Source organism: Hesperophylax consimilis, chromosome 13 (genome assembly GCF_061612785.1).
Source record: "Hesperophylax consimilis isolate HC1 chromosome 13, BYU_Hcon_1.0, whole genome shotgun sequence".
Taxonomy (NCBI): Eukaryota; Metazoa; Arthropoda; class Insecta; order Trichoptera; family Limnephilidae; genus Hesperophylax; species Hesperophylax consimilis.
In genome coordinates this window covers 272,835-298,121 of record NC_142848.1, presented here as the reverse complement: position 1 = coordinate 298,121, position 25,287 = coordinate 272,835, and positions in this window count along the sequence as shown.

Sequence of the window (25,287 nt, the reverse complement as noted above, 5' to 3'; positions counted from 1 at the left end):
GTAAAAAAGCTGTTTTTTCCATATTTGCGGGAACTAACCCGATGAAAGTGATTGTTTAAAGAGTAGGTTGTGATGAAATAAGTTTCCTCCAAAAGAAAATGTATTTAATGAAAGCTAAACCTCAATTACGTAGAAATCATCACACTAGAGACACCTAGCGAATATTATTGGACTAACTACAGTAAACTGTAATTAAAAAAAGGGGCGTTTTAGTAGGATGTGTCTATCCAGATTTATGATTAAAATTACCTAATCATAGAGAGCTTTTGACAGGACAAAGGAGAAATCTACATTATTTATTAACCTGGGAACGAAAGCATCGAGTTGAAGGGTTAATGTACTATAAAACGTTCACATAGGGGCTACATCGGTCGAAAACTTTCGGTGTAAGAAACGAAGAAAGATTGATATAAATGGAAAAAAAGGATTGATTGTAATTTAAAATTGAATAAAGTATCATAGACTGTTATCTGGGAAGAACAAGAAACTTTAATAAGTGAAATTAACGCGTGAGGGTAGAGTAGACTCAGGAGGACCTGGAAAAACTGTGTAGGGAGGTGAAAAAAACAACAAAACAAAATGATTTATTTAGAGTTTGGGATGATGGAGGGAAACTACACCTACAAATCAATAAGAAACACGCGCAATCGATATGCAAATTCGGGAAGTTCGTACTAGAAAATTACCAGTCAAGGAACAAAAGGTTGTGGATCGGTGAGATTGAATACAATGGACTGATTCATAAATACATATTGATTTATTTATATTGAGATAAACAATAGAAGACCCACGATCATTAGGCAGACGATTAAACTTAAATTAAGCAATTAAATTAACACAGGATATATGTGACTGTTTATATAAAACCAAATACATTAAATTGACAGGCAGACACATTAGCTAGAATTGATGACTGAAGTACAAAAATTTCATGATAATGGCTCTATAATAAAAAATTTATGACTATTTTTGAGAGAACAATATGCAATATGGGTAACACCTTAATATTTAATTACTTTACATTGACGAACCGGTGAAAAGGGGCACAAATAATGTTCATTTCAGGTCTAATGACATTAAGGTGGATAAAGATTTGAGATGGTTAGAAATACTGCCTTGTACGTTTAAACTGAGATAATGCATAAAGATATAAATGAAAACATTTGAGCTCTGTTTTCCAAGTGAAATTTGAATAGAAAGTTTGGTCTTGGAAGAAAGGTCGCATACAGACCGACAGATTGGCATGAACTGGAATATACACAAAAACAACAGCATTATGAATTAGATTTCGGCTAGATGCGGCAAAAATACAGTGATGGGAGGGTTTTCGCTCATCATATGAGCGTGGAGACGAATTTAAAGTGCCATAATAACCAGAGGAAGGTGGGAAATAAAGGTAAACACTAATAAACATGATTGGGTTGGGGGAATCCAGTGCAAACATGAACTTGCCTGCTAAGACAGGAACAATAGTGACTAAATTATGAAACGCGATCCGAAAAGAACAAAAATTAGAGGGAAAATTCTTTAGAAAATAAAGAATTAGATAAGAAACGTTGAATGTGAAGTGTGCATACGGAATACTGTAATGGACTGATTATATTACCAGAAAATAAACGAAAATAAGTACAGCTAGAAAAACACATTTAACCTTACGACGAACTCTATGAAAATAATTAGAGGATACTGATCTAGCCCTGCAGCTACAGAAAGCAAAGACAAGAAATTTGGGGCGTCACCGAGATATGACTGTGTCGTCCGAATAAGTGACAAGATTTAAATCATCGAAATTAGTGGCATATATGTTCAAATTTACGAGTTGATTGGTGATCTAATTGTCTGACAGATGAAATCGACTTAAGTCATTTTGGTATTGAAGACAGTATAAAAACGAGTACACAGCAGTTTTTGAGGGAGTTCTTCGGGAGTTTTACGGAGCTTGGAAGTGCGGAAGGTGCAATTACGCGTGTGTGTACGTCAAATCAGGTAATTAATGAGTCCCTGAGAATTTTGTGAAAAATAAAAAGTGTTAAATTCAGTTTTCTAAATTCCTTTGAAAATCCCATCAGTGAAGTTTTATTAAGTCAGTCTTAATTTAATTAAACAGTGAAAATAAAATAGAGTTTAAATTCAGTGATTAAGAGTGTTAAGTGAAAAGTGCTAAAAAATGAATGGTGAATTATCTAAATTCTAAAATAATTATTTCATTCAAAGTGAAAAACATTTAAATTCAATTTAAGTGTTTTATCGGAAATCTAAAGTGAACGTGATTTCGAATTGATATTTAAAAATAGATTATGATTTAGTATCAATTTTGTTTAAAAATATTAATAGTAAATACTTACATCTCAGTTAACCCTTGAGACGTTGTTGATTTGCACGGATCGAACCTTCTACAAGCTTCCATTTTTTCAAAGACAATAACAAGCACTATTTAGTTCTCTTTCTGACATAAAAGACATAATTAATTTTTAGATGAGAGGAAGAGAGATATATGCATTTTAATAATGTGCGGTCGTTCTGGGACAAATATGGTCTTAGGAGAGTATAATGCGCGCACGGCATTTGGGACTGTTTGGGTCTTAGAAGGTCCCAAGGGTTAAAAAGGAAACACATTTTAGACAGTTTGAAACGAAATAATAATAAATACTAATACCTTTGTCCTAAAAGTAACAGTTCGAAAAATAATATCAATGATTAGATTTGATTAAATTTAACCCCTTTGTGGTTTTATTGTTCCGTTAAAACAAGTGCGAAGAGAATTCGGGAAGTATTAAAAGAAGTGAAAATGATAAAAATAAATATTATTTCTTTGTTTAAAAAGTAATAATAGAATAAATTTGAAAATAAAGGATTCATCGGATACTTAAAAGTTAAGGTTAAAATTAAAATTACCTCTTTGTATTAAAATAGCGGTTCGGGAAAAATAACAATAATCACTCTCCTTTGTTTCAAAATAAAAGGAAAAATAATAACATGACTAGTTTAGATTTTGTATAAATAATATTATTAAATATTTTATCATTGTTTGCGATATCTTTTGGAAAATAATAACCTCAGTCCTTACGTCAATCAACATTTACGAAAACTAAATCAATGCCTTAAAGCCGCGGTCAAATGAAAAAAAAGGTAGTCACGAATAAATTTAATTAGACTACATTCTAAACAGCAAGTCGGTAGGATTTGGAACCTTGATAGCAAATTTCGTTGTAAACCCGAATGGATTATTTGCATGAACGATCAGGGTAGGTGAGTCAAAAGGAAATCAAAATATAAAAAAGATTCAGAAATCAAAAGACAACGTTCCTGAGAGCCGAGAGGGGAGAAAAATCATGGGCGACAACGTTCCTGAAAGTCGAGGAAAAAAAAGTGAAATCTTATAATATTTTATATAACAGGTTATGAAGTCGGTCCAGCCTCTGGTTGCGATATTTCAGCAACTAAATCCATCCCAAGAATTAGGTACATATGATACCTATTATATGGTATAGACTTTGTACCATTTCACATATAAAGACGTATATATCACGAATTCTTATTATCACACTTGTGTCAAGCACAAATACCTACTTCTAAATATCCTTTCGAAATTAGGTAAACCTTATTTACCTACATGTACTATGACAATCCAAAACGATAATGAACGATTGGTCTTCTAAACTATCAGCTGATAGTAGACATTACGTCACTGATAACAGATACATTTATAACCCCCGAGGAATTCATAAGGCCTTATATAGGTCAAAGTCCTCTTAAATAAACAAACTGCGTTCCAGTTGAACTCTAAAATAAACAAAACATCGTGTCCGATAAGGGCAGGTTTCTCAAAGCTCGTTATTCATACCTAATCACAGCAAGCATATTCATGTGTGTTTTATACACTTGCTAGAAGTCAAAATAATATCAACAAGAAAACATCCTAAATACCTAACTACGTACGTCAGAGATGAATAGCTCACTCAAGATACCTATTCGGTTAATTATGTTTCAATTAAGTCGCACATACTATTTATGTGATCATATTCTAAGTGGCCAAATCTAAGTGTCATAATAATTTCGTACGTATGAGTACAATCTATTTCCACACAATGTCAAACAGCTCAGTCAAATTCAACCAGAAGAGGAGGAGGTGGTCACTCCTTATAAAGTCCATCAACGAAAACAAAAAATGTGGTTGTCAGACCGCGATACCAAAACTGTCAAACAAACAAACAAATATATTACTTAGTATATCGTATTTATTCGTATTTCCTATTAGTATTTATGTATCGAGATATCGGACTCAGGACTCACAACCCTGGGATTTGAGATTCTCGGTTCCCAATGTTTCATATGAGAAAATGTTACATTGTGAATTACAAAAACCCACTTTAAGTTTACATATATGTCTTTGAATGTATTATCCACTGGGTGATGTGAACCCGCCTACAGCTGGCGTTTTAGGCCTAAGATGGTCATGTCACATCGCTTCTTGGAGTGGTGGCAAGCCTAGGAAACTTGTCATTTCAACAACCGTGAGTATATGATTGTTCAGAAGACGAAACCGGTTTGCTTCAGTAGTCGTAAATCCGGAGGTGATGGAATTTGGAGTGTACTGGACCCAGGGGAGGTTCGATCGTAGCGCTAGAGGGTTGCGGATCTGGAGATGTGGGAAAACCTTGCAAGTACCTATCACTAGAGGCACCTGACTACGGTGTGAAAGTCTTATTCGACCTTGGTTCACCCAGTTACATTGCAGGAGGAGGCGCCAAATTTTTAGCAGCAATATTGCTTTCCGAGTTCGTCTTCGTACAAAATCATAAACACTAACCATACTTAGAAAAATTAAATCTACATGTATGTACCCCACAGGTCGTCGCAAGACTGGAGAGAATTTCGGAGAACATATTATGATTCATAACTAATATTGTACTAACCTATATTCGATTGATTTGACTATATGAATGTTATGACACTAAATTAAATATTATGTACTTTTCACAGGATTTACGGTTTCTAAAGGAACTAGAGTTAGGAGATAGGGATTCTCAGGAAAATTTTAGTTAGGTTAAATGATACCGACGTTCGCAATATCTTGACGTTATCCAATCTCCTTGCCTCAATCACTAACCTGAAAAGAACCAAGGTTACCACAAAAACATGATAATTAAGTTATAATGCACTGAAACAAAAAATATACACAACGTAGATGAGAAATTTAATTATGCAAAAATAATGACCACATGAGAGATTACGTTAAAAGTCGTAACTATGTGATCTTAACTAGGGTTCTCTGTTTAAACGAGGTAGTGCCTCAAATAAGGCTGTTTAATTTACATCCTGAATAATGGTGGAGCGTGACGAGGGAGGAATGGTTTCATACGAGGGCACATGTGGACCGGGTAGGTGGTTTTTCCACTCCCCAGCCAAGCTCACGTTCGAAGCCTTCTAAAACCCCGAAAGAAGAAAAATAATTATATATATTCACTCCAAAAAGAAGAAATATTACAAGGTATAGTGGGTAAGAGACGCTACCTGCACAGTTTTTAAGGAATATGGGGGGAATTTTATCTGGTCCTGAGCAACATTTAGGTTCCAGTAGTTTAATACAAGCCGCTATGTCTTTAATTCCAATATGAATCTGGGATAATTCTAAATTTATATCTGACTCAAAGTTTGGAATTGGTTCGTTAGGTATATCTGTTTCATATACATCTTTAAAAAAATCTGAAAACAAATTGACAATTTCATTAATATTACAGGTAGTTTTCTGTTTGTCGTGCATAGTTTCAGGTATTCCAAGATTATTGTTATTTAGTGATTTATAATATTTAAAAAATATGTTTTACATTATTTTCAATTGAACCTTCAACATTATTAATATAATTCTTGTAACAAATGTTCTATAGTTTACTGCAATTTTTTTGTAGCATGTTGAAATTTGAATAATCAGAAATGTTTTTAGTATCTTTGTAAATTTTATGTGCTTTCTTCTTTTCAATTACTAGGTTAATGAGGTCCTTGTTGAACCAGCTAGGGAAATTAGAGGATGATTTAAAGCTGATTGGGGCAAAAGTTTCAATGGCTTTATACAAGTGGTCATAAAAGACTTTAATATTTCCATAGAGGTTACCTCCTTCTAGTATAGACCAGTCAACGTTATATAGATAATCACGTTTTGTGGCATAATTGGCTTGATTAAAGTTTGGATACTGGGTCTTAGTTTCAAGTTGGTATTTCGTAGGGCTACATAATATAACAATGTCTAAAAGTGGGTGATGGGAGTCGGGTGCAAGAATCGAATCCAGTGGCTCACCAACCTTAGTGGCCGTGTCGGTACAAAAAACAAGATCTAGAAATCTGTTATTGACATTTTTTACATTGTTTAATTGATTTAGGTTAAGGAAATCACATAAATTGACAATTTCTTTTTCTGTTTCGGATAAGGTTGAGTTTTTAGAATCGGTAGAATTATCGCGGGTGCCCCAGTGGATTTTGGGTGAATTGTAATCGCCGATGATAGTGATTTTTCTATTTGGAAATTTGTACGACAATTGTTCTATATCCTCAAAATGACTTTTCTATACACTTATATCCGACGATGGCGGAATGTAAACACTGCCAATGATATTTTTTTGGTTTTTACCGTTTAATAAGATGTAAACTTGTTCCACATTACAGTTTTTGATTTTCAGAAGTTTTGAGCAATGCACTTTGTTGACGGCTATCATGACGCCGCCGCCTCTAGACTTAGAGCTGGTATGTTGACTTCTGTCAGCCCGGTAAACGTGATGTTGGGAAAGTCCAAGCTCAGCTGTGTTGATTGATGGTTCTAGCCAGGTTTCTGTTAGAATGATTATGTCGTGGTGCAGAGTTGGGGCATGTATTTTGAAGTCATTTAGTTTTGTTTTTATTCCTCTGACGTTTTGGTAGTAGCATTTCAGTTGGTAATTGTTGTGTCGTTTTTTGGAAGAGTTGCAACAATGGTAGGTTTAGAGTTAATGTATTTAATGGTGAGATTTGGTTCGCCATTTTCTTGCCGGGACAGCAACTCTCTTCTTAGTTCAATTAAGTAATTCCGCTGGAGAACAGTTAGTTCGTTACTAGCTTTGATGCCGTTTTTTTTAATTTTATGCTGTTACGTAACACAGTTTTTGGTGTGATGTTATCATTAAATTCCAGTTTGATTGGTCTGCTTTTGTTAGGAGTTTTTTTGGCACCTAGTCGGTACATTTTTACATAAAGTAGATCGAGAGATGGGTCAATATTTTTAATGGCAGAAAAAACTTTATCTGTGTCTTCTGCAATGCTTATGACTTTTTCTTCTGACGTGCTCTCCAGCACGTTATATAAGATAATGTTTTTAGATCGATTAGCTCTCTCTTCCATTTCGGTTACTATTTCACACATATTTGTTTCGATCGGCTGACGGTTCGTAGTTGGCGCCATGAGATGCATATTATTTTAAGTGAATTTAATTCACCTTGCATCACTTCAAAATTGACAGCCAATTCACCAATAGTACCCATAAGTTCAGTAGTTTTTGGAATAATTTTTTAGAATGTTTTCTTTTGTAAATTTGTTGTTAGGATCATTAACGATTGAGATTCATCCACTTATTATTGAGTTAACTTTGGTGATGTAGTTAGAAGCTTTATCACATAGAGCCATTTTTTTATTATTTTTTTATTGATTATTTGTACGAATAAATATTTATTTTTAATTGCGAGTAAACAGTTATAAACCCCTGACTTATTAGCAAGGCTCGTGCGAGCTACCGCGGCGGGGAATGACGGGCGGGTGACGGATGCGGGGGGGTTTTAACAGCTGTCACTAAAAACTTATTTGTAAAGCACAATTTCTAGACTCTGCGGGCAATTTATACGTTTTTGATAACTCGGCTACTTTACACCAGTTTTAATTAGATATTACACCGTGAACTATCTTGATTTTGTAACTTTTCGTTTGTTTATAGGTGATAATAAAACTCACTTCAGTGAACAAATCGACCAAAGAAGATTAAAGTTATATTTGACCTAAAATTAAATTGTGGCATATTCTAGGTATTCTATTCTAATAAAGTAGTTTGCTTGTTAGTTGGTTTACTTTCGCTGTCGGTAAATTTTGTTTATTTTGTTAATCCTGTAGTTTGTAATCTTCATACTCGAAATCTTTTAATTGTACTACTTTGCAATCTTGTAATCTTTTAATGTTGCAGACCTCTGATCTTGCATACTCGAAATCTTTTAATTGTACTACTTTGCAATATTGCAAACTTGAAATCTTGCAATTTTGCAATCTTGCAATCTTGATATTTTTCAATTTTGTTTTCTTGTAATCATGTAATCTGGTAATCTTGTGTCTTCAAGCTAAATGCTTCGAATGCTCAATGGAATATTCAATTCGCCTATATTCGTTATTCACCATTCGAAGGAACTTTAGATAATTAGTGCTGGACTTGGACCAACCACAAGGACGACGATCTTACCTCGCTTTCACATTCCAGTTCTTGTAAAAATTTTATATTTCCACAAACACTTGCATAATTCGGTAAAATTGTCTGAAAATAACAACGCCAGACATGGCAATATGAAAAGCTTGAATAATTATATGTGCTTCGATACGTTCGAGCACAAATAACGTTTATTAATCTTGTATTTTCTTGGAAAACATTTTGTGAAATACGCTCCTTTTCTTAGTTGTTCTCGTATTTTGCGCTTAAATAATTCAATCCCGAGCTAGGGTTATCCAAATAAGACAATTGCTTTGGAGAAATAACTCGAAATTAAAACAATTACAACTTGCTGAAATGTTTGGGATTTATCTTGGCAGTAGTTTTTTTGACAAACCAGAAACAATACTGTCGATTAAATGGAAAGCAGGTTTAACAACACCTGCGCGTTTAAAATATAATTCATTTGAGTTTATTCGAACAATATGTGTTTCAATGGAGTTTGGTAAATTCTAATAGAAAAAGGGTGTTCCAACAATTTTCTGTATATTTTGAAATCACTAAGCACACATCTTTTACAAATGAATATTTTTTATTACTAATTATCAATAGTAAATTAGTTAAATTAATAAAAAAAACTCAAATTAGCACAATTTATAAATAATTCCTAAATCACTTTCGCTACAAAAATACACCAATCAAACTCAAGCTTATTCAGTAGGTAAGCACTGTATAAGAAAAACAGAATTGGTATAGTGAAAATATTTGCTCATTTCATAAATAAATAAATTACAAAGGTAAAACGAGACCCGGGGGACAGACTGTGAATCTATGAATCCATAACACCTCAGAAATAGTGTGAACAGTATCACTTCACACTTGCCGGGTTACTGTCGGATTCTCTTTATCGAGAAAGACATCAAGTGCTCGGGACGTGGACCGGTCAATTATTCCATAGGGGTTGCATTTCTTGCCCATGCAATATATTTATCAAAAGCCGAGCTAATGTGTTAACATTTTTTTAAAGCGGAGGAAATGAACTATTGTTTAGATTTACCCTTATGAAAATAAGATATCTATTTTTATCTCTTACTATACAAAATACTTGCAGTTTTAGTATTTGCTTTTGTACGTTTTTCAATAGAATTTCCAAAAATCCACATTTTTAAAATTATTGTAGGTACAATTTAATAATTCGAACTTCACAGCAAGGCGTCTTGTCTATTTTACATATACTAATATTAGACTAGACACGGCATATCCATTGAAAAATAACCCCAACAGAATTTTGGTTTGGTTCACGTGCACATTTATGAAAAGGCCCACGCATTTTGTCGCAATGAGAAATTGACACTGTGCATTGCGTTTTGTCTTTTCTTGGTCTAAAGTTTTCTTATTTTGCTTCCCAGCTATGGTTGGGCAAAGTAATTTTTTCAATCACAAAAATAAGCCGGTTCTAAATATTTTAAATTGTAGCTATCTGAATACAAAAAAATACAAGTACCTTACAGATAGCTTGAAGGCAGCGCTTTAACAAATAACAGAAATTAATAGAATTGCACGATTAACAGGTAAATTTTCTGACGTCATATTTCAAACAACTCCTAATCATGACGTCATGCAGTGTGTGATACACTTTTAACGAATACATATAAACAAGACGACATGGCACGAGCCTGGCACATGATAATTATTGATGTATTGGTTAAAATCACGCATTTTTACTTAATACGCGCAAAAAACTTAAGAAGTATGGGTTATTGTTTTGGACTTGTCTCTATTTCAGGGTTGTATTAAGTCAACAATTATTTGCGTATAAAATTATATGAAAAAATCGCGTCGTTGAGTAATTTATTTTGTGTATATTATGTTAATTACATTTTTGTTTTTATTGAAAAAATTTATATTATAAAATAAACATATATATTTACAATTTATACATACCTTTTTCATTATATATTGAGCAAAAACTTTTAAATGTTAGCTTAATCAGTGCAAAAACTATTCGCGACAAGCGATGTTGTACTATGACGAAAATGTTTTTTTTTTTGTCATATTTATTTATATTATTATAACTACTGCTGTAGAGGTGATTAAAGTGGTGGAAGATATGTAACATGAAAAGGAACGTTCATATAGGCTTAAATTGTTAAGTATAGGAATAAAAATTTTCTATATACATTCCGATAATTGTTCTTTTTTTCCATTATTTCTGGCTTTCACCCTTCAAGGGTGTTCTTGGCCATCATTTAAAATTATTGAGAAATGAAAGGTGAATTTAATTTAAATAGGCAAATTACAAAATTATAATGAAAATTGGAGTCGAGTTCAGACTTAGAAGAGATGAGATGTTGAATAGAGGGGAGGCAATTTTAGATAAGGCTTGATAGAAGAGAGACCAAACATTGCGGGATCTATCTTTGATGATGGAAAAAAATGTCAGATAGGGGAATGTGGTTTACGAGGGTAACAACAGAGTTGGACGCTCCTTGTTTTGCCAAGGCATCCGCAATATCATTACCCATGATACCAACATGTCCAGGAATCCAAATCAGAGTTACAGTTTTACCAGAGCTTTGAATGGAGGCTATCATCTCTCGAATAAGGCATACAAAGTGATCATCAGGATGAAGAAGAGGACTGGATTTAAGTTTTTGGAGGGAACTGAGAGAGTCAGAGAGAACGAGGGAATGTTCAAAATTATTTTTGATTATATATTTGAGAGATTCTATTATTGCAATGCACTCGGCTGAAAATATTGAAAATTGATTTGAAATTGAATGAAATATTCTGTCATTAGAATTATTGTGGTAAACGTTAATACCTATACCACAGTTAGGAGAGTAAGGATATTTGGATCCATCAGTAAATAAAAGAGAAAAGTTGGGTCATTTAGATGAAATAATGTCATTGAACATATTGTCGAAAGTTTGGCCGGGAGATTGGAATGACTTTTAAGGATTCCGATCCGTTCTAATATTGATGGGGATAGGGTGACGTGAGTATATTTTAATTTGTATAAGGGAAGTAGATTATTTTGGATGATGTGAAGCTCCGAGAGAGACTTAAAATTTTTACAGATGTCAGGAAGAGGTTTAGTTGAAGCTCTGATTGTAGATGAATGGGTTGAGTCAATGAACAACGAGACGCTGGGGATAACCTGATGACATTTAGAATTTAAACATTTAAGAACAAATATGTCAGCAAATAGTTGACGCCTTAAATAAAGAGGAGGATCAGAACATTCTACTTGAAGGGAATTGATGGGTGACGATTGCATCGCTCCAGTTATAATTCGCAAAGATTAAGATTGAATTTTGTCTAATTTATCAAGTAAATTTTTTGAGGCAGTACTAAAAAGTGGGCAGGCATAGTCGAGATGGCTTCGAATAAGTGCGTTGTAAAGCAACTTGATGCAAGTAGGGTGAGCTCCCCACCAAACGCCAGATAATGATCTGATGATATTAAAATTTTTTTCGCATTTATTAACTAACTTATTAATATGGGAAGACCATTTAAGTTTCCTATCAAATGTTACTCCAAAAAAATTTACTTCAGAAGCGTTGGGGATTGGAAAATTTTTAAATACAATTTTGAACGGTGGGGTTTTTATGGCGATTTGAGAAGGTGACACACTGAGTCTTTTGGATTGAAAGTTCAAAGCCATTTAACGTGAGTCATGTGCAAAGGGCATTTATGGCTTCGTTAAGACATTTGACGGCGAGAGGGATGATTTTTGATAGTAAAAAGAAAGTTATGTCATCTGCGAACTCAATAACTTTTACTTGTGGGGGAATAGTGACATGCATATCATATGTGTATATATTATACAGTTAGGGGGACAAAACATCGCCTTGTAGTAAACCCTTCCAAATAAACTTACTTTGAGGAAAAATATCTGGAAGTTCAATGAAAATTTTTCTATCTAGAAATAGATTAATAATAGATTGGACAAACATGGGGGGAAGGCCAAGGCCTAGAAGTTTTTTTTTCAGGATTGGGATGGAAACATCGTCAAAGTCCAGTCAAAGGCGCCTTCTATATCTATAAAGACGGCAAGACAAACTTCCTGTTTAGAAATTGATAAATTAATATCAGTGCTGATGATGGCAAGGTTATCTTGAGTGGATTTTTTTTTCCTAAATCCAAATTGAGATGGAGAGAGCAGCTGTTTAATCTCGACGAAAAATTCTAATCGGTTTTTAATTAATTTTTTATAAAGTTTACTGAGGGTGGATGAAAGAGCGATTGGCCTGTAGTTGGATCCAGAATTTGGTGATTTGTTGGTTTTTAAAACAGGGATGATTATTTGAGAACTCCAGTCATCAGGCATTATACCAGTCTGGAAGATTTTATTTAAGATGCTTAAGAAGCGGCTTAGAACATTCTCATTACTATTTTTGATTATGCTGATAGGTATACCATCTCTGCCTGGAGATGAGTTCTTGACTGTTGGTAAACAATTTTTAAGCTCAATTAAGGTGAATGGAGAGTCTAGCCAATGATTAGACATAAAAGTATTATAGATGAGCGTTATTTCATCTAAGTTAGGTAAAGAAGGGGGGGGCAATTTTGTCCAAGAATTCATCTATCCATTTAGAATGAGACGCTCGAGAAGATGGTGAACTGAAGGAGGATCGAAATCTTCGGATCATAGACCAAGCTTCCGAAATTGGAGTGTTCGGAGATACTGAACTGCAGAAGTTGTACCACCCGGATCTTTTTTTTGACCTCAACACCCTTTTGGCATTAGATTCAGCGTTTTCGAATATTAGATAGTTCTCCATAGTCATATTGTAACGATAGGAAAGAGATTTAGCTTCCCGAATTCTTACTACTTTGGAACATTCCTCATCCTACCAGGGAGTTGGAGGGAGTTTTTTGAAAGATTTAGTTTTAGGGGGAGGATTTGATTTACTTATTGCAGTTATGAGCATTGATTTAAAGTTATTATAGTCATCTTTGACGGAAAATATCAAGGTGGCGGGTAAATTAAGTAGGAACTTGTCCATATGAGAGTTAAATTCATCCCATTTGGTGTGTTTCGTTTTAATCTTTGTCGAAATATGAGACTTGTCCGATTGAAAAAGGTTTGATAAGTAATGGTGATCGGGAAATGATCACTGGAGCAAGGGTCGGGAGACATTACCCACGATAAGAGAGAAGCCAGACTAGTAGAACATATCGAGAGATCCACTGCACTGGGGTTTGTGCTGTAGTAGGAGATCCGTCATTCAAAAGGAAAAAGTTGGATTGATCTAAGAAATCCATCACACTTTGACCATCTCGGTCGGAGAAAGCAGAACCCCAGACGGGGGAATGGGCATTAAAATCGCCTAATATAAAGAAAGGAGGGCTTAGTTGACTTACAATTTGCAACCAAGTTTGTTTATTAAAGTGGGCTGTTGGGGGAAGATAGACTGAATTAAAGGATGTGTCCTTTATTTTAGCTGCATCCATTTGGAAGTCAGCATTGAGGGGTTTGATATTATTTATTGGGGAAAATGATATGGATTTTTTAATAAAAAGGGCAGCACCACCGCCCAAGCCTTCCGGGCGGTCGTCGCGGAGACAGGAATACCCTCCCACATTAAAGTGGGTGGATGGAGTAAACCAAGTCTCCGAGATAGCAGCCAAAGAAATACATTTGGAATTTAATAGGTTAAGGAGATCAGATTTGTTAGAAATAGCACTTCGGCTATTCCACTGAAGTATTCTGACATCTTGAAGAGTCATTTTGAATAAATGATTTTAATGTGGAAATAATAGTAGCAGCGTTGGACGGTAGATTAGTTTGAGAAGAAATAAGGTCAGTTAGAAGCATAATAAGAGTTTGGATAAATGAAGAATTGCCTTGGAAGAGTTTTTCAAAAAGTTTTAGAGAGTTCATTGAGGACGGATTATAATTATTTGCACACCCATTTGTGGCATTTGAAAGAGATGAACCATTGGAATTTAAGAGCAGTGAGTTGTGTTGTTGCTGATCGTATCCAGGAGCCGGTTTAGAGATAGCGTTTTTGTATGTGAATTTAGTTGAACGAGAAGAAGTTGTTGTAGAGGAGGGAAGAGGGTTAGATGAGGAGTTGCTAGATAAAGCCTCAGCAAATGCCTTTTTGACAGGCGGGAATAGTTTAGAAGCCTGCAGAATAGACAAGTTCTGAGAAGCCTAAGAAACTTTTTTTTTTTTTTGGCTAGATTGTTCTGGGCAAGAAGTGTTGATAGCTGTATGTGAGCCTGAGCAGTTAAAACATTTGGGTGAGGAAGAAGAAGGACATTGGTCAGCTGCGTGGTTTTTTCCACATTTAAAACATCTGGGTTGAGATCTGCATGCAGCTTTGGTATGGCAAAAACGGCAGCAATTGAAACATTGAGTGGTGGGATAAGTATATATTTTAACTGGTAATGAGTTGAAGAATAAATATATATGGGAGGGAAGAGATTGACCTTCAAAGGTGATAACGAGAGATTGAAAGGGCTTCCAGGAAATTATACCCTCAGAGGAGTCCTTATAATTTAGCCTCCTGGCTTTTATGGGATTGCCAATGTGTTGGGGGGTTGAAAGTGAAGCCAGAATTTCTTCGATGGACAGATCGGTCGAGATACCTCTGACCAGGCCCATGCGAGTGACATTGAAAATAGGAATATATGCCTTGAACTTTGAATTAGATGAAATGATTATATTTTTGATGAAACTGTTAGCAGCTGACCCTGAGAGGAATTCAACGGAGATTCGGAAGCGACCCTCGGCTTTTACATCTCCAGGCTTGATTGAAAGATTCTTGCTATTTGATAGAAATTTGCCAAATTCAAGAGGGTGGATGGTTTTTCTTTGCTCAGTTTTTTGCGCGTATATTATGAATGGGCCACGGGAATGAAGAGAAAAAAAGTTTGTTGTAGGAAGTTGAGAAAGTGCTGGTGGGGACTGTGAAGTCGAAGGCGAGTCAAGTTTGGGGAAGAAGGAGTAAATTTCCTTTTTTTGGTAGAAGTCAAAATCACTATCAGAAATTTCTACATTTTCCCCATCTGGGGGGTCAAGAGAGGGATCTGGGGGCTTTGTAGGAAGTCCGGGAGGGAAATCTTCTTCCATTATTTACAACAGTAAACAACTACAATAATAGTATGGAAAATGACAGAAGTAAAAAAAGTTTATAAATATCTGGAAATCAGCAGCAAAAAGTGACTCCTGGAAGATCAGGAGAGAGAAGAAACCTCAAGACACAACACACTACACTTTTTAGAAAACAAAAAAGAATGGTAAAAAATTAATTTTAGATAGAGCAAAACAAAACAACTGATGACAGCCAAATGTTATTGTTGCAATCCGACATTACAATTATTATACATAATTTCATGGAGTGGACTATTCAACAAACTGCGTCAAACTGTACAGATGATTTTGAAGTACCATAAGTCAACGATCCAAAAATTTTCCCCCTTTTTACACTAAATGCACAGGAAGCCTGAATGAAAATAATTTCCCTTGGGGCTTATGGCATCTTTGGGGATGCAGTGAGGAAGGTCTTTTGAGGAAAGAAAAGAGTGAATACAGGTCTTGAAGAGACTCATGTTGTAGGAGGTAGGAAAAGTGACCCATTATTTTAATTACAATTTGAAGAATTTCAAAGATAATATTCAAATTCTGTTATTATTTGTACTGCGCACAGTTCTCCCAATGAAATAATAAAAAATTTACATTTGATGAATTTTTCAAATCCTGTGAAACAATCCATACTTTGAATGATTGGAACTTAAGTAGCGTGTAAATCTTAACACAGCATAGATTTGTCGGTCAAATACATTGTATCTACGTATAGTTTTGTATTAGTGGTCGACAAGTCGGTGAATGCAATCTCTAAGATAGATGGTAGAAATGTATTATAAGTCTGTTCAACGCTATGCAAATCATCCAAATATTATTTTTTTATAAAAATAATATTTGGATAAAATAAAATAAAAAGCCAGTTGTTTTACATAATTTCAAATATAACATTTAATTGCCTTCAGAGAACCGTTCAAGCAGTTTTGGCCCCGTTGAACGCTGATTTCAGTTTCAGCTTTATTTGGATATAGTTGTGGTTACAAAAAAAAAAATTACGTATGTTTTATGGTAGATTATTCTCCCTGCAAATGCTTATGAATATACCCTGGAAGAAACTAGGATTATTATGCCGCATTGCACGATTTCCGACCCTTGCAAACTTTTCTGATAACTTTGGTTTATTCAGCACATGCAGAATTCGTAAATATTCTCCACCTTTCAATGGCTCCGATTTTTGAAAACGCACTACGTTTCAACGTTATTATGACATGAAACAACAAATTACTTTTGAATACATTGTAAAAGATGCATTTCAATTATATTTTTATTAAATTAAAGTTTAAAAAAACTTCCTTATCCTCTGAAGCACGAATTTGACGTTTTGTATCAAAGAATTGTTTATTGAAACAAAGTGCATTTCCCATAAACTTTTGCTGCAAATTATGGGATAGTAAACATTGACGATTAACCTGCACAGCCTCAAAGAAAAATTAAAATAAATCGAAGTGTATTGAAATAATTAGCATTAACCTGCAAAAAAATGCGCATCCATCAGTTCAAATGACATATGTAAACCACAGATAAACTAGATCGATGATCGATTGATCGATGAACAGTGTTTATGAAAAATATTTAAGGCTAATCAAACTTAAATAATTTGGCGATGTAAATTCACCATACATAAACATTGTCACAATCAATAATAATAATAAAAAATAACCGAATAATATTATATACTTTATAATTGAATTTGATTTAAATGTGAGTATTCACTTAAACATATATATATATATTTAAATACATTTGTGTGTGCCCACATACTCATTGGTTCCATTCAAACATCACATTATAAATATAAAAGTAGGCACACACCTCTCGCTCCACCCGCATTCAACGCCAAAGCATACATTCAAAAAAATTTTAACCCATTAGTTGCCTGCAACGGGCAAAAAGCTAATTTTAGGCACGTACATTCAAACAAACATATATTTGAATAAATTTGTGTGCACACACTCATTGCTTCATGCACATGCAAACATACATATGTCATATATACATTTTTTTATTGAAAAGTTTTTACATTTTGCGTGTAACATAAAACTGAAAGTTTTGGAATAACATAAAGGGTACTGAATAAATCGGTAAACTCCCTGGGACTTTTCAAGAGTGCCGGTGACAAAAACCGTACATAAGATATGGGTATCAAATTACGCGTATCGACCTACACAACCCAAACGGCTCAGTGAAAAAATGATCAGTAAGCTCCTTGGCCCTTTTTTTTCTTAAAATATCAATTTTTTCTTTAATTTTGCAGTCCCACACTCCTGGCTTCATTCACATGCAAACACTACACCACGCACCACATGTTTAACCATTAGTTGCCTGCAACGGGCAAAAGCTAGTACATATATTAATATCCAGTTGTTTTGTTTGTTTAGGAGGGGTTTAGGCAAAAAGCGACCGCTCTCCCCTTTGAGTTGTTTCGACTCGAGGTTCGTTTTTGCTTGCGCGGCGTTTAGAAAAAAGTCCCATTGAATTGTTTCGGGCTTCAGGCGAAAAGCAACCGCCGTTTCCCCAGAGTCGTTTCGACTCGAGGTTCGTTTTCGCGTGCCCCGTTTTTCGAAAAAAGTCGAGTTTATTTGTTTCAGCATCAGGCGAAAGGCGACCGAAAAACGTTTCTGTCGGTATAGAACCAGAGGTTCAATTTGGTCTGGCGAAAATTCGACAAAATTCAGTGCGACTTTGTATTGAAATTTTCCCCGAAACTCGATCAGATTCGTTTGGGATCGATGTCGACAAAAATTTTCGGAAATTCTGGCGGCGGAAACTGGAAGCGCTTGCGGTACGCTATACAAAAGCGCCGTTGTACGCTTTTTGGTGGCCAAGATGGCCACATTCGCAAAACGTTAATTTGTCGCTGCTTAATTGGCACAGCTTCTCGGTGACAAATTAACGTTTCGCCACGAGTGTTACCACACGCGCAGTTTTGAAACGGCTAGATTTCGGTGCATTTTCGCAATGTTTCATTTTCATCGATCATTATCGATCTGTAAAACTTTTTTTCTTTCACCGTTTACATTTTTATTATATTTCGAACACACCCTGAACGCGAAATGATAAAAAAAAAAATTGTTCGCCTTTTTGTGCTAAAATGTTTCATTTTTCGTATTATTCACGCCCCGGAAACCATTCATATATAAAGTGTGATCCCTTCATTTTTTTAACGAGTAGGTACATAATTTCGTGATGTATATATTTTTTTGGTAATTTTTTAAAAGTAGGTGCAGGTACCTACACAGATGGTACCGGGTAGAGGTCCTAGGTAGGTAGGTACTGAGAGCGTGTTTTAGCCCGTTTTATAGGTTAGGTACGTAGTGTTTTTTTATAACACAGTGATGTGAATTCAAAGAAACGATTAAATCTGCGCAGGTACTTACTTTGGCAGTTCATCTTTATAAAATTGATAATGCTTTTGAACGAAATTAAATAAAGTTTTGTCAAAATAATTTGGCACGGGTACCGTCTCCCCATAGTGAAAAACTACAGTGTTGTAATATAACGTATGGATTTAAAATAAATAAAAAAACGATTAAATCTGTTCAGGTACTTCGGCAGTTCGTCTTTTTAAAATCGATAATGCTTTTGAACGAAATTAAATAAAGAATAAAAATAATTTGGCATGGGTGCCGTCGCCCCGTAGTGAAAAACAACATCAATAGCGTCACGCAAATTTATAAATTATACCAAGAGCGCAGAAGTTAGTAGGGTGAAGCGATTTTATTTCTTTTGTAAAATAATTTTTTTTTGAATGAAAAGTTTTTGCAGTTTGAGTGTTTATAATTATCATTTAATTTGGGAGGCAGGCATCGGTACCGTCGCCCTGAGAGCCATTCATATTTAAAGTTTTTATGTCTTTAGGTACCTAATTGCGTTATGAAAATATTTTTTCAGTTATTTTTTTTTTAATTAAATTAAGTTTCAAATGATAACTTTTTTCCTCCATAATGATAATTCTTATAAAGCCATTTCTGCGAAAAATTACCTCGAGGACGCTGTAATCTACAAGGAGCACAGAAGTTTGGGAAAATTATTTAATATTAAAAACGGATTATTTAATTGTTTATTTTAATATAATTTTTTCCAATAAATTTTTTGCATTTTGCGTGTTTATAGAGCAATGTTTTTTCCAAAATAAAACTCGCTGGGACTTTTGAAGAATGTCGGTGACAAAAACCGAACATACGATACGGTTCTGTAACGGTCTAACGGCTCGGTGAAAAAATGGTCAGTAAGCTCTTTGGCACATTTATTTCATAAAATATCAATTTTTTTCTAAACATACATATATTTTAATAGATTTGTGGTAACACACTCATTGTTTCATTCATATTCAAACATACATATTACATTTGTAAACATTTTTTTATTTAAAAGTTTTTAAATTTTGCGTGTTAATTGAGCAATGCTTTTTCCAAAATAAAACTCACTGGGACTTTTCAAGAGTGTCGGTGACAAAAACCGTATATACGATATGTGTATCAAATTACGCGTCTCGACCTACACAACCCGAACGGCTCGGTGAAAAAATGATCAGTAAGCTCCTTGGCACCATTTTTTCTCCAAATATTCATTTCTTTCTTAAAATTTTGTAGTCCCACACTCCTGGCTTTACTCACATTCAAACATTACACAACGCACCAAATATTTACCTATTAGTTTCGGTCAAAAAGCAAAAGTGTCGAAACACATTCTTTGCTTCATCCACATTCAACACCAAAATACATATTATTTTTTTATTTTTTACATCCACTTACTCCAATAATTTTTAACCATTTGTTGCCTGCAACGGGCAAAAAGCAATAAATATTATTTTACAGTGTTCCAAAATAAAACCGGTGATCGATTTTCGTGTTGCTAATTTGGAAGATGATTCGCCTCATCACTAACTAAACGGATGACAAGAGCTAACAGAAAAATGGCAAACTTTTTGTCATCATTTGTAAAAATTAAAATTTTTTACTTAAATAAGTGTATGGACCTCCTTGTTTTTTATAATAATAAATACTTTCAAATACATTTTTTTAGTAATTTGTACATTTAAGTTTACAAATGACTAATTAATTTGTTACATTTAAATATACTATACTTTTCTTGCTGATGTGGCTCCTACACAAAATCTTGAACTTTCCGATCGGGGCAGACTTAAGGTTTTTGGCAGCGCATTATAGTATTTCATCCCTGTACGGGACGTGTTTGCCTACACAAGAAAAGACTGTAAATAATTAGCACCGGCACACATCAGTCCTCAATCTGGGTAATGATTTAAGTAAAACATCGTGAGGTGTTCTTTCCAAACCATCATAAAAGAAAGTCGATTCAAATCAAAATTCACATTTAAATTACAAGTTTTGTACTGGTATACATAACGTACAAAAGGGTGTAGCTTATAGTTACTTCCTGTTTTTCACAGCCAACCCAATTCACAAGAAAAAGTTATATGTATTTCAATACAATTGGGTTTTAAAACACAGATAGAAAACTGAGACAATCGGAATTCTTTCAGCAATAATTTCAGATTGGAGCACATTGTGCATCATCGCGCCATACGATACAGCAAATGGCGTAGGGGACTGCATCAATGGCTAATTTAGTCGGAAGCCAGGAAGAATTGGCCAGCCTCTAGGTTTTCAGCATCAATGGCTAATTCAGTTGATAGCCAGGAAGAATTGGCCGGCCTCTAGGTTTTCGGCATCAATGGTTAATTCAGTCAGTAGCCAGGAAGTATTGGCCGGCTTCTAGGTGATCAACGGCAGTGGGCAGTTCAGTCGGTAGCCAGCAGGTATTCGTCAGCCTTTAGGTTGTCAGCATCTGTGGCCGGTTCAGTCGGTAGCCAGGAGGAATTCATCAGCATCTAGGTTGTCGGCATCAATGCAGCAAGAATTGGCCAGCCTTTAGGTGATCAGCAGTGGGCAGTTCAGTCGCAGGAATTCAGCGGCGGCATGGTCATTTGATTATAAGAGCCGGCACACGGAGACGCCCCATTATTGTAATGATGACTGATGCGTCTGGCTCAGCTGATACAGTGCCGGCCGTAAAAAGCTCGTTGCAAATAGTTGTAATCTTTTAAATGCTTGTGCCGTGATGGAGGAACAGAAGCGACTACAGATTTCAGTTGAATCTCAGGAATTTATAATTTTAAAATTATAATTTACAGATCGCGTTTTAACTGGAGGTGTTCCGTCCACTCGTGGTAATTTTTGAAACTTGAATGCCCCATATTGTGTTGTTTTTATTTATTTATAATTTCTCTAACAAGTCTTCTTGTGACGTCAATATCATCATCACAACTTTTTAACGTTCCTGACGCAGGTTTTTTTGATGTTTATAATAAGGAGGATCCTTTGAACAACACATTAATATACAGAATAAATGAAGACATCACTTTAAAATACCTCTCAAACATAGATATTAGAAAAGGATCAGGAATCGAGAGGTGATTCGGAGTTTTTATACGTAACTACACGCTGTCCTAGTTCTTGTATGTTCAATAGACCTTTTTTGCGCCTATTGCGCATTAATGAAGCTCAAAAAAACAAATTTTTGGTTTTTAACTGACATTTTCAGGATTTTTTGAGTGGAAATATCCACTCGCGGAACAATGTTTTAGTTCTTATTTGTTCAATCTCCTGGATATTGAACATTCAAACACTCAAAGTTATGAATATAATATTTTTTTAAAAGTTCATAGATATTTGTTCAACATCCTGCAGAAGGTAAAGGTCTTGAATGTTCAATCTCCACTGTCAACCAATCGGGAGCCGGCTAGTTAAAATGTGCGGCCATGTGGATTTTTAGTTGTTTTCTAACAACGAAATTGTTCTACTAAAAATACGTTTAATTGAGAATATATACTGTTACTGCACTAAAAAATGACTTCACCGACTCCAGAATCAATAAATCTTAGAACAGTAGCTCAAATAGGAAGGTAAATCTTAAAATTATGTCATTTGCTAGGCAAATATACAGGATGCTTAATTTATTATTTATTTATTCAATTATTTTCTGACAAACTTAGGACTTTTACCTAAAATGAGTATTAATAAATTATATTAGTGCATTAAAACTTATTTTTACTGAAGAAATACAACAACAGAGCCAGGAAATGGAAATGTGCAAAAAGTCGACTGTCCTCTTAGTCTGATTGAAAGACATCTACGACACATATTTCGTCCGTTATAACTGCTGAGATCGCTGATGAAAACGAAGTCCAAATATTTCAATTTTGAATTCATTCAATTAAAATTTTTTGATTTTTTTAGTCACATAAAAAAACAATAAACAAACACTTATGTAGGACTACAATAAAACCAACTAGGCAAACGACTAACAACAATAAATTTAATGTAAAATAGCGCACACTCATAACCCAAATCGCGGGATATTATAATTTTAGGATTTTAAGAGCTTAAGGTATTTAAAAAATAATATTTTATACACGATAGTCAACATAAATTATAAGCTAACGGCAAATAAGACCTTCCGAAAGAAAAAAAATCTTTCTAAAGTAAGTAAACTTTAAAAATTACATTTATCAAATGTAGGTAACGAAACAATAAAAAAAAAACAAATTTTCAACTGAAAATTGAACTTCAATAATTTAACGCATCACTCGGGATTTTTTTTATGGAATACCGTACACAGTCTCAACTGCTCCCAACCATCTGTAGCCAGTGAGACTATGGAATCCCCAATTGGGGTATATTAGTATATTGTGAGGCTGAAGGTAGTGTGAAGGGGAAGGAGATGGAGATGAGAAAGAGAGGAAGGAGGATGAAGGAGAAGAGAGATGGTATGTGAGTATCTATTCAGATCTGATCACCAAACACGGCTAAAGCCATTTCAATTCTTATGGTGGTCTTTACACCATATCTTCTTCTCTGGAACATGCCGCAAATAGACTATATGGTATTTTAAATGAATAATTTGTGAAATAACATAAATGAATCAAATAAAATTTACTTGCGCACGCCGGGATTTGAATCCGCGACCTCCGGATTTCTAGTCAGGAGTAACCCTAGACCACGGAAGCCGTAATACGTACGATGTAAGAATATTTCACATCACGCATGCACCGACAACCGATAGTAGTATATTAGCGGTAGGTAGGTACCATTGTACTTCTGCATTGTTTTCAAACTTTCAAAATATTGTATGATTTATATAGAGCAGTTTTTGTGAAAAATCAACTCAAGGACTCTGTTTGTATATTTTAAAGTAATACTTTAAGTCGACTACTAACTAAGATAAAAGTAAAGTATTTGAAATCTGAAAATCACCCTGTATATACAATTTACCACTAATTGGCTAATTTAACCAAAAATACCTCAAACTTATGGGAGCCGAATTGTTCAATCTTCAGACGATATGTTCAATATCCAAAACAATCATTCATCATTTTCAAGCCATGTTCAACATGAATATAAATATATCTTTATTTCGGTTCGCACCATCTATAAATAATCACTAACAGAAGGAACGTTTCCTCTCAAGGGGAAATCAGCCATATTATACATCAGGAATTAAAAAGTCCTTTTGGACTACGTTACGCGGTTAAACCGAATATATATATATGTATATATATATATTTTTTTATTAATTTTATTTTAGTACTTTGTACATTTAAGTTTACAAATTACTAATTAATTTGTTACATATAAATATACTTTTTTTTTTCTTGCTTGATGTGGCTCCTACACAACATCTTGAACTTTCCAATTGGGGCAGACCTTAGGTTTTCCGGCAGCGCGTTATAGTATTTCATCCCATTATATAGAATACTATTCTGAGTATTTGCCTTGCCCTTTTTTGGTAGCCTGATTTAATTTTTTTAATTTTTTTTTTTTTATTTGGTACATTATTTTTTACAATTTATGTTTTCCAGTAATGTAGGCCTCACTGGGTGGCTTGCCCGTGCTGAGGCCTTCATTTTATAATATAAAAATATAATCTGCATATTATTTAAAGAGAAAATAATACATTTAAAAAGAAAATAATACATATAAAATTAAAAATACGAAATACATAATAATACATTTAAAATTAAAAAGTAATACAATGAAAATTATCTTGTGTGTTTGTGAGTGATGTGTGTTTATATTGGTTTTGTGTGTTACGTGTAGGTTTTATTTTTATTTTATGCTATGACATTTTGGTAATATTATCTTTTTTGTTCTTTAATCCATTTTGTAATTTTGTGTGTGAATTTATTTTTATTTTCCTCAATTTTAATTTCAAGTTTTACACTGTTGAAAGCTTTTATAGCATGGTATTGGTAGTGTCTTTGTCCAAAACTTGAATTTACTGTCGGAGTTTTTATGTTTTCTTTGTAGGCTTGTCTACCTGGTCTGTTAGTGTTATTTTGTTTTGTTGAAATTTATTTTTTTTGTCAAAAATTAAGTTAAGTAGTGTTTTAACGTATAATTGGCGTATATGTAGTATATCATTGCACGTCCTTGTTTTATATTTTTGTATGTCTTTGTTGAATACAATTTTATTTGAAAAATGTTTGGGTAGCAGGTTTTTTACTATTTTGTGTACAAATATCATCGTATTCAAGGTCAACATTTGTTTCACCGCTAGCCAATTTATTTCCTTTAACATTTTATTTACTTTTGAATGTCTATTTCGTCTGAGTATTGTTCTCATTGCCTTATTTTGGAAAATTTCAAATTTATTTTGCTACCGAACGTTACACAGGAAAAGGATAGTGGAGCAGTAGTTAAAATGTGGAGCAATAATGGAGTTATAAATGGTGATT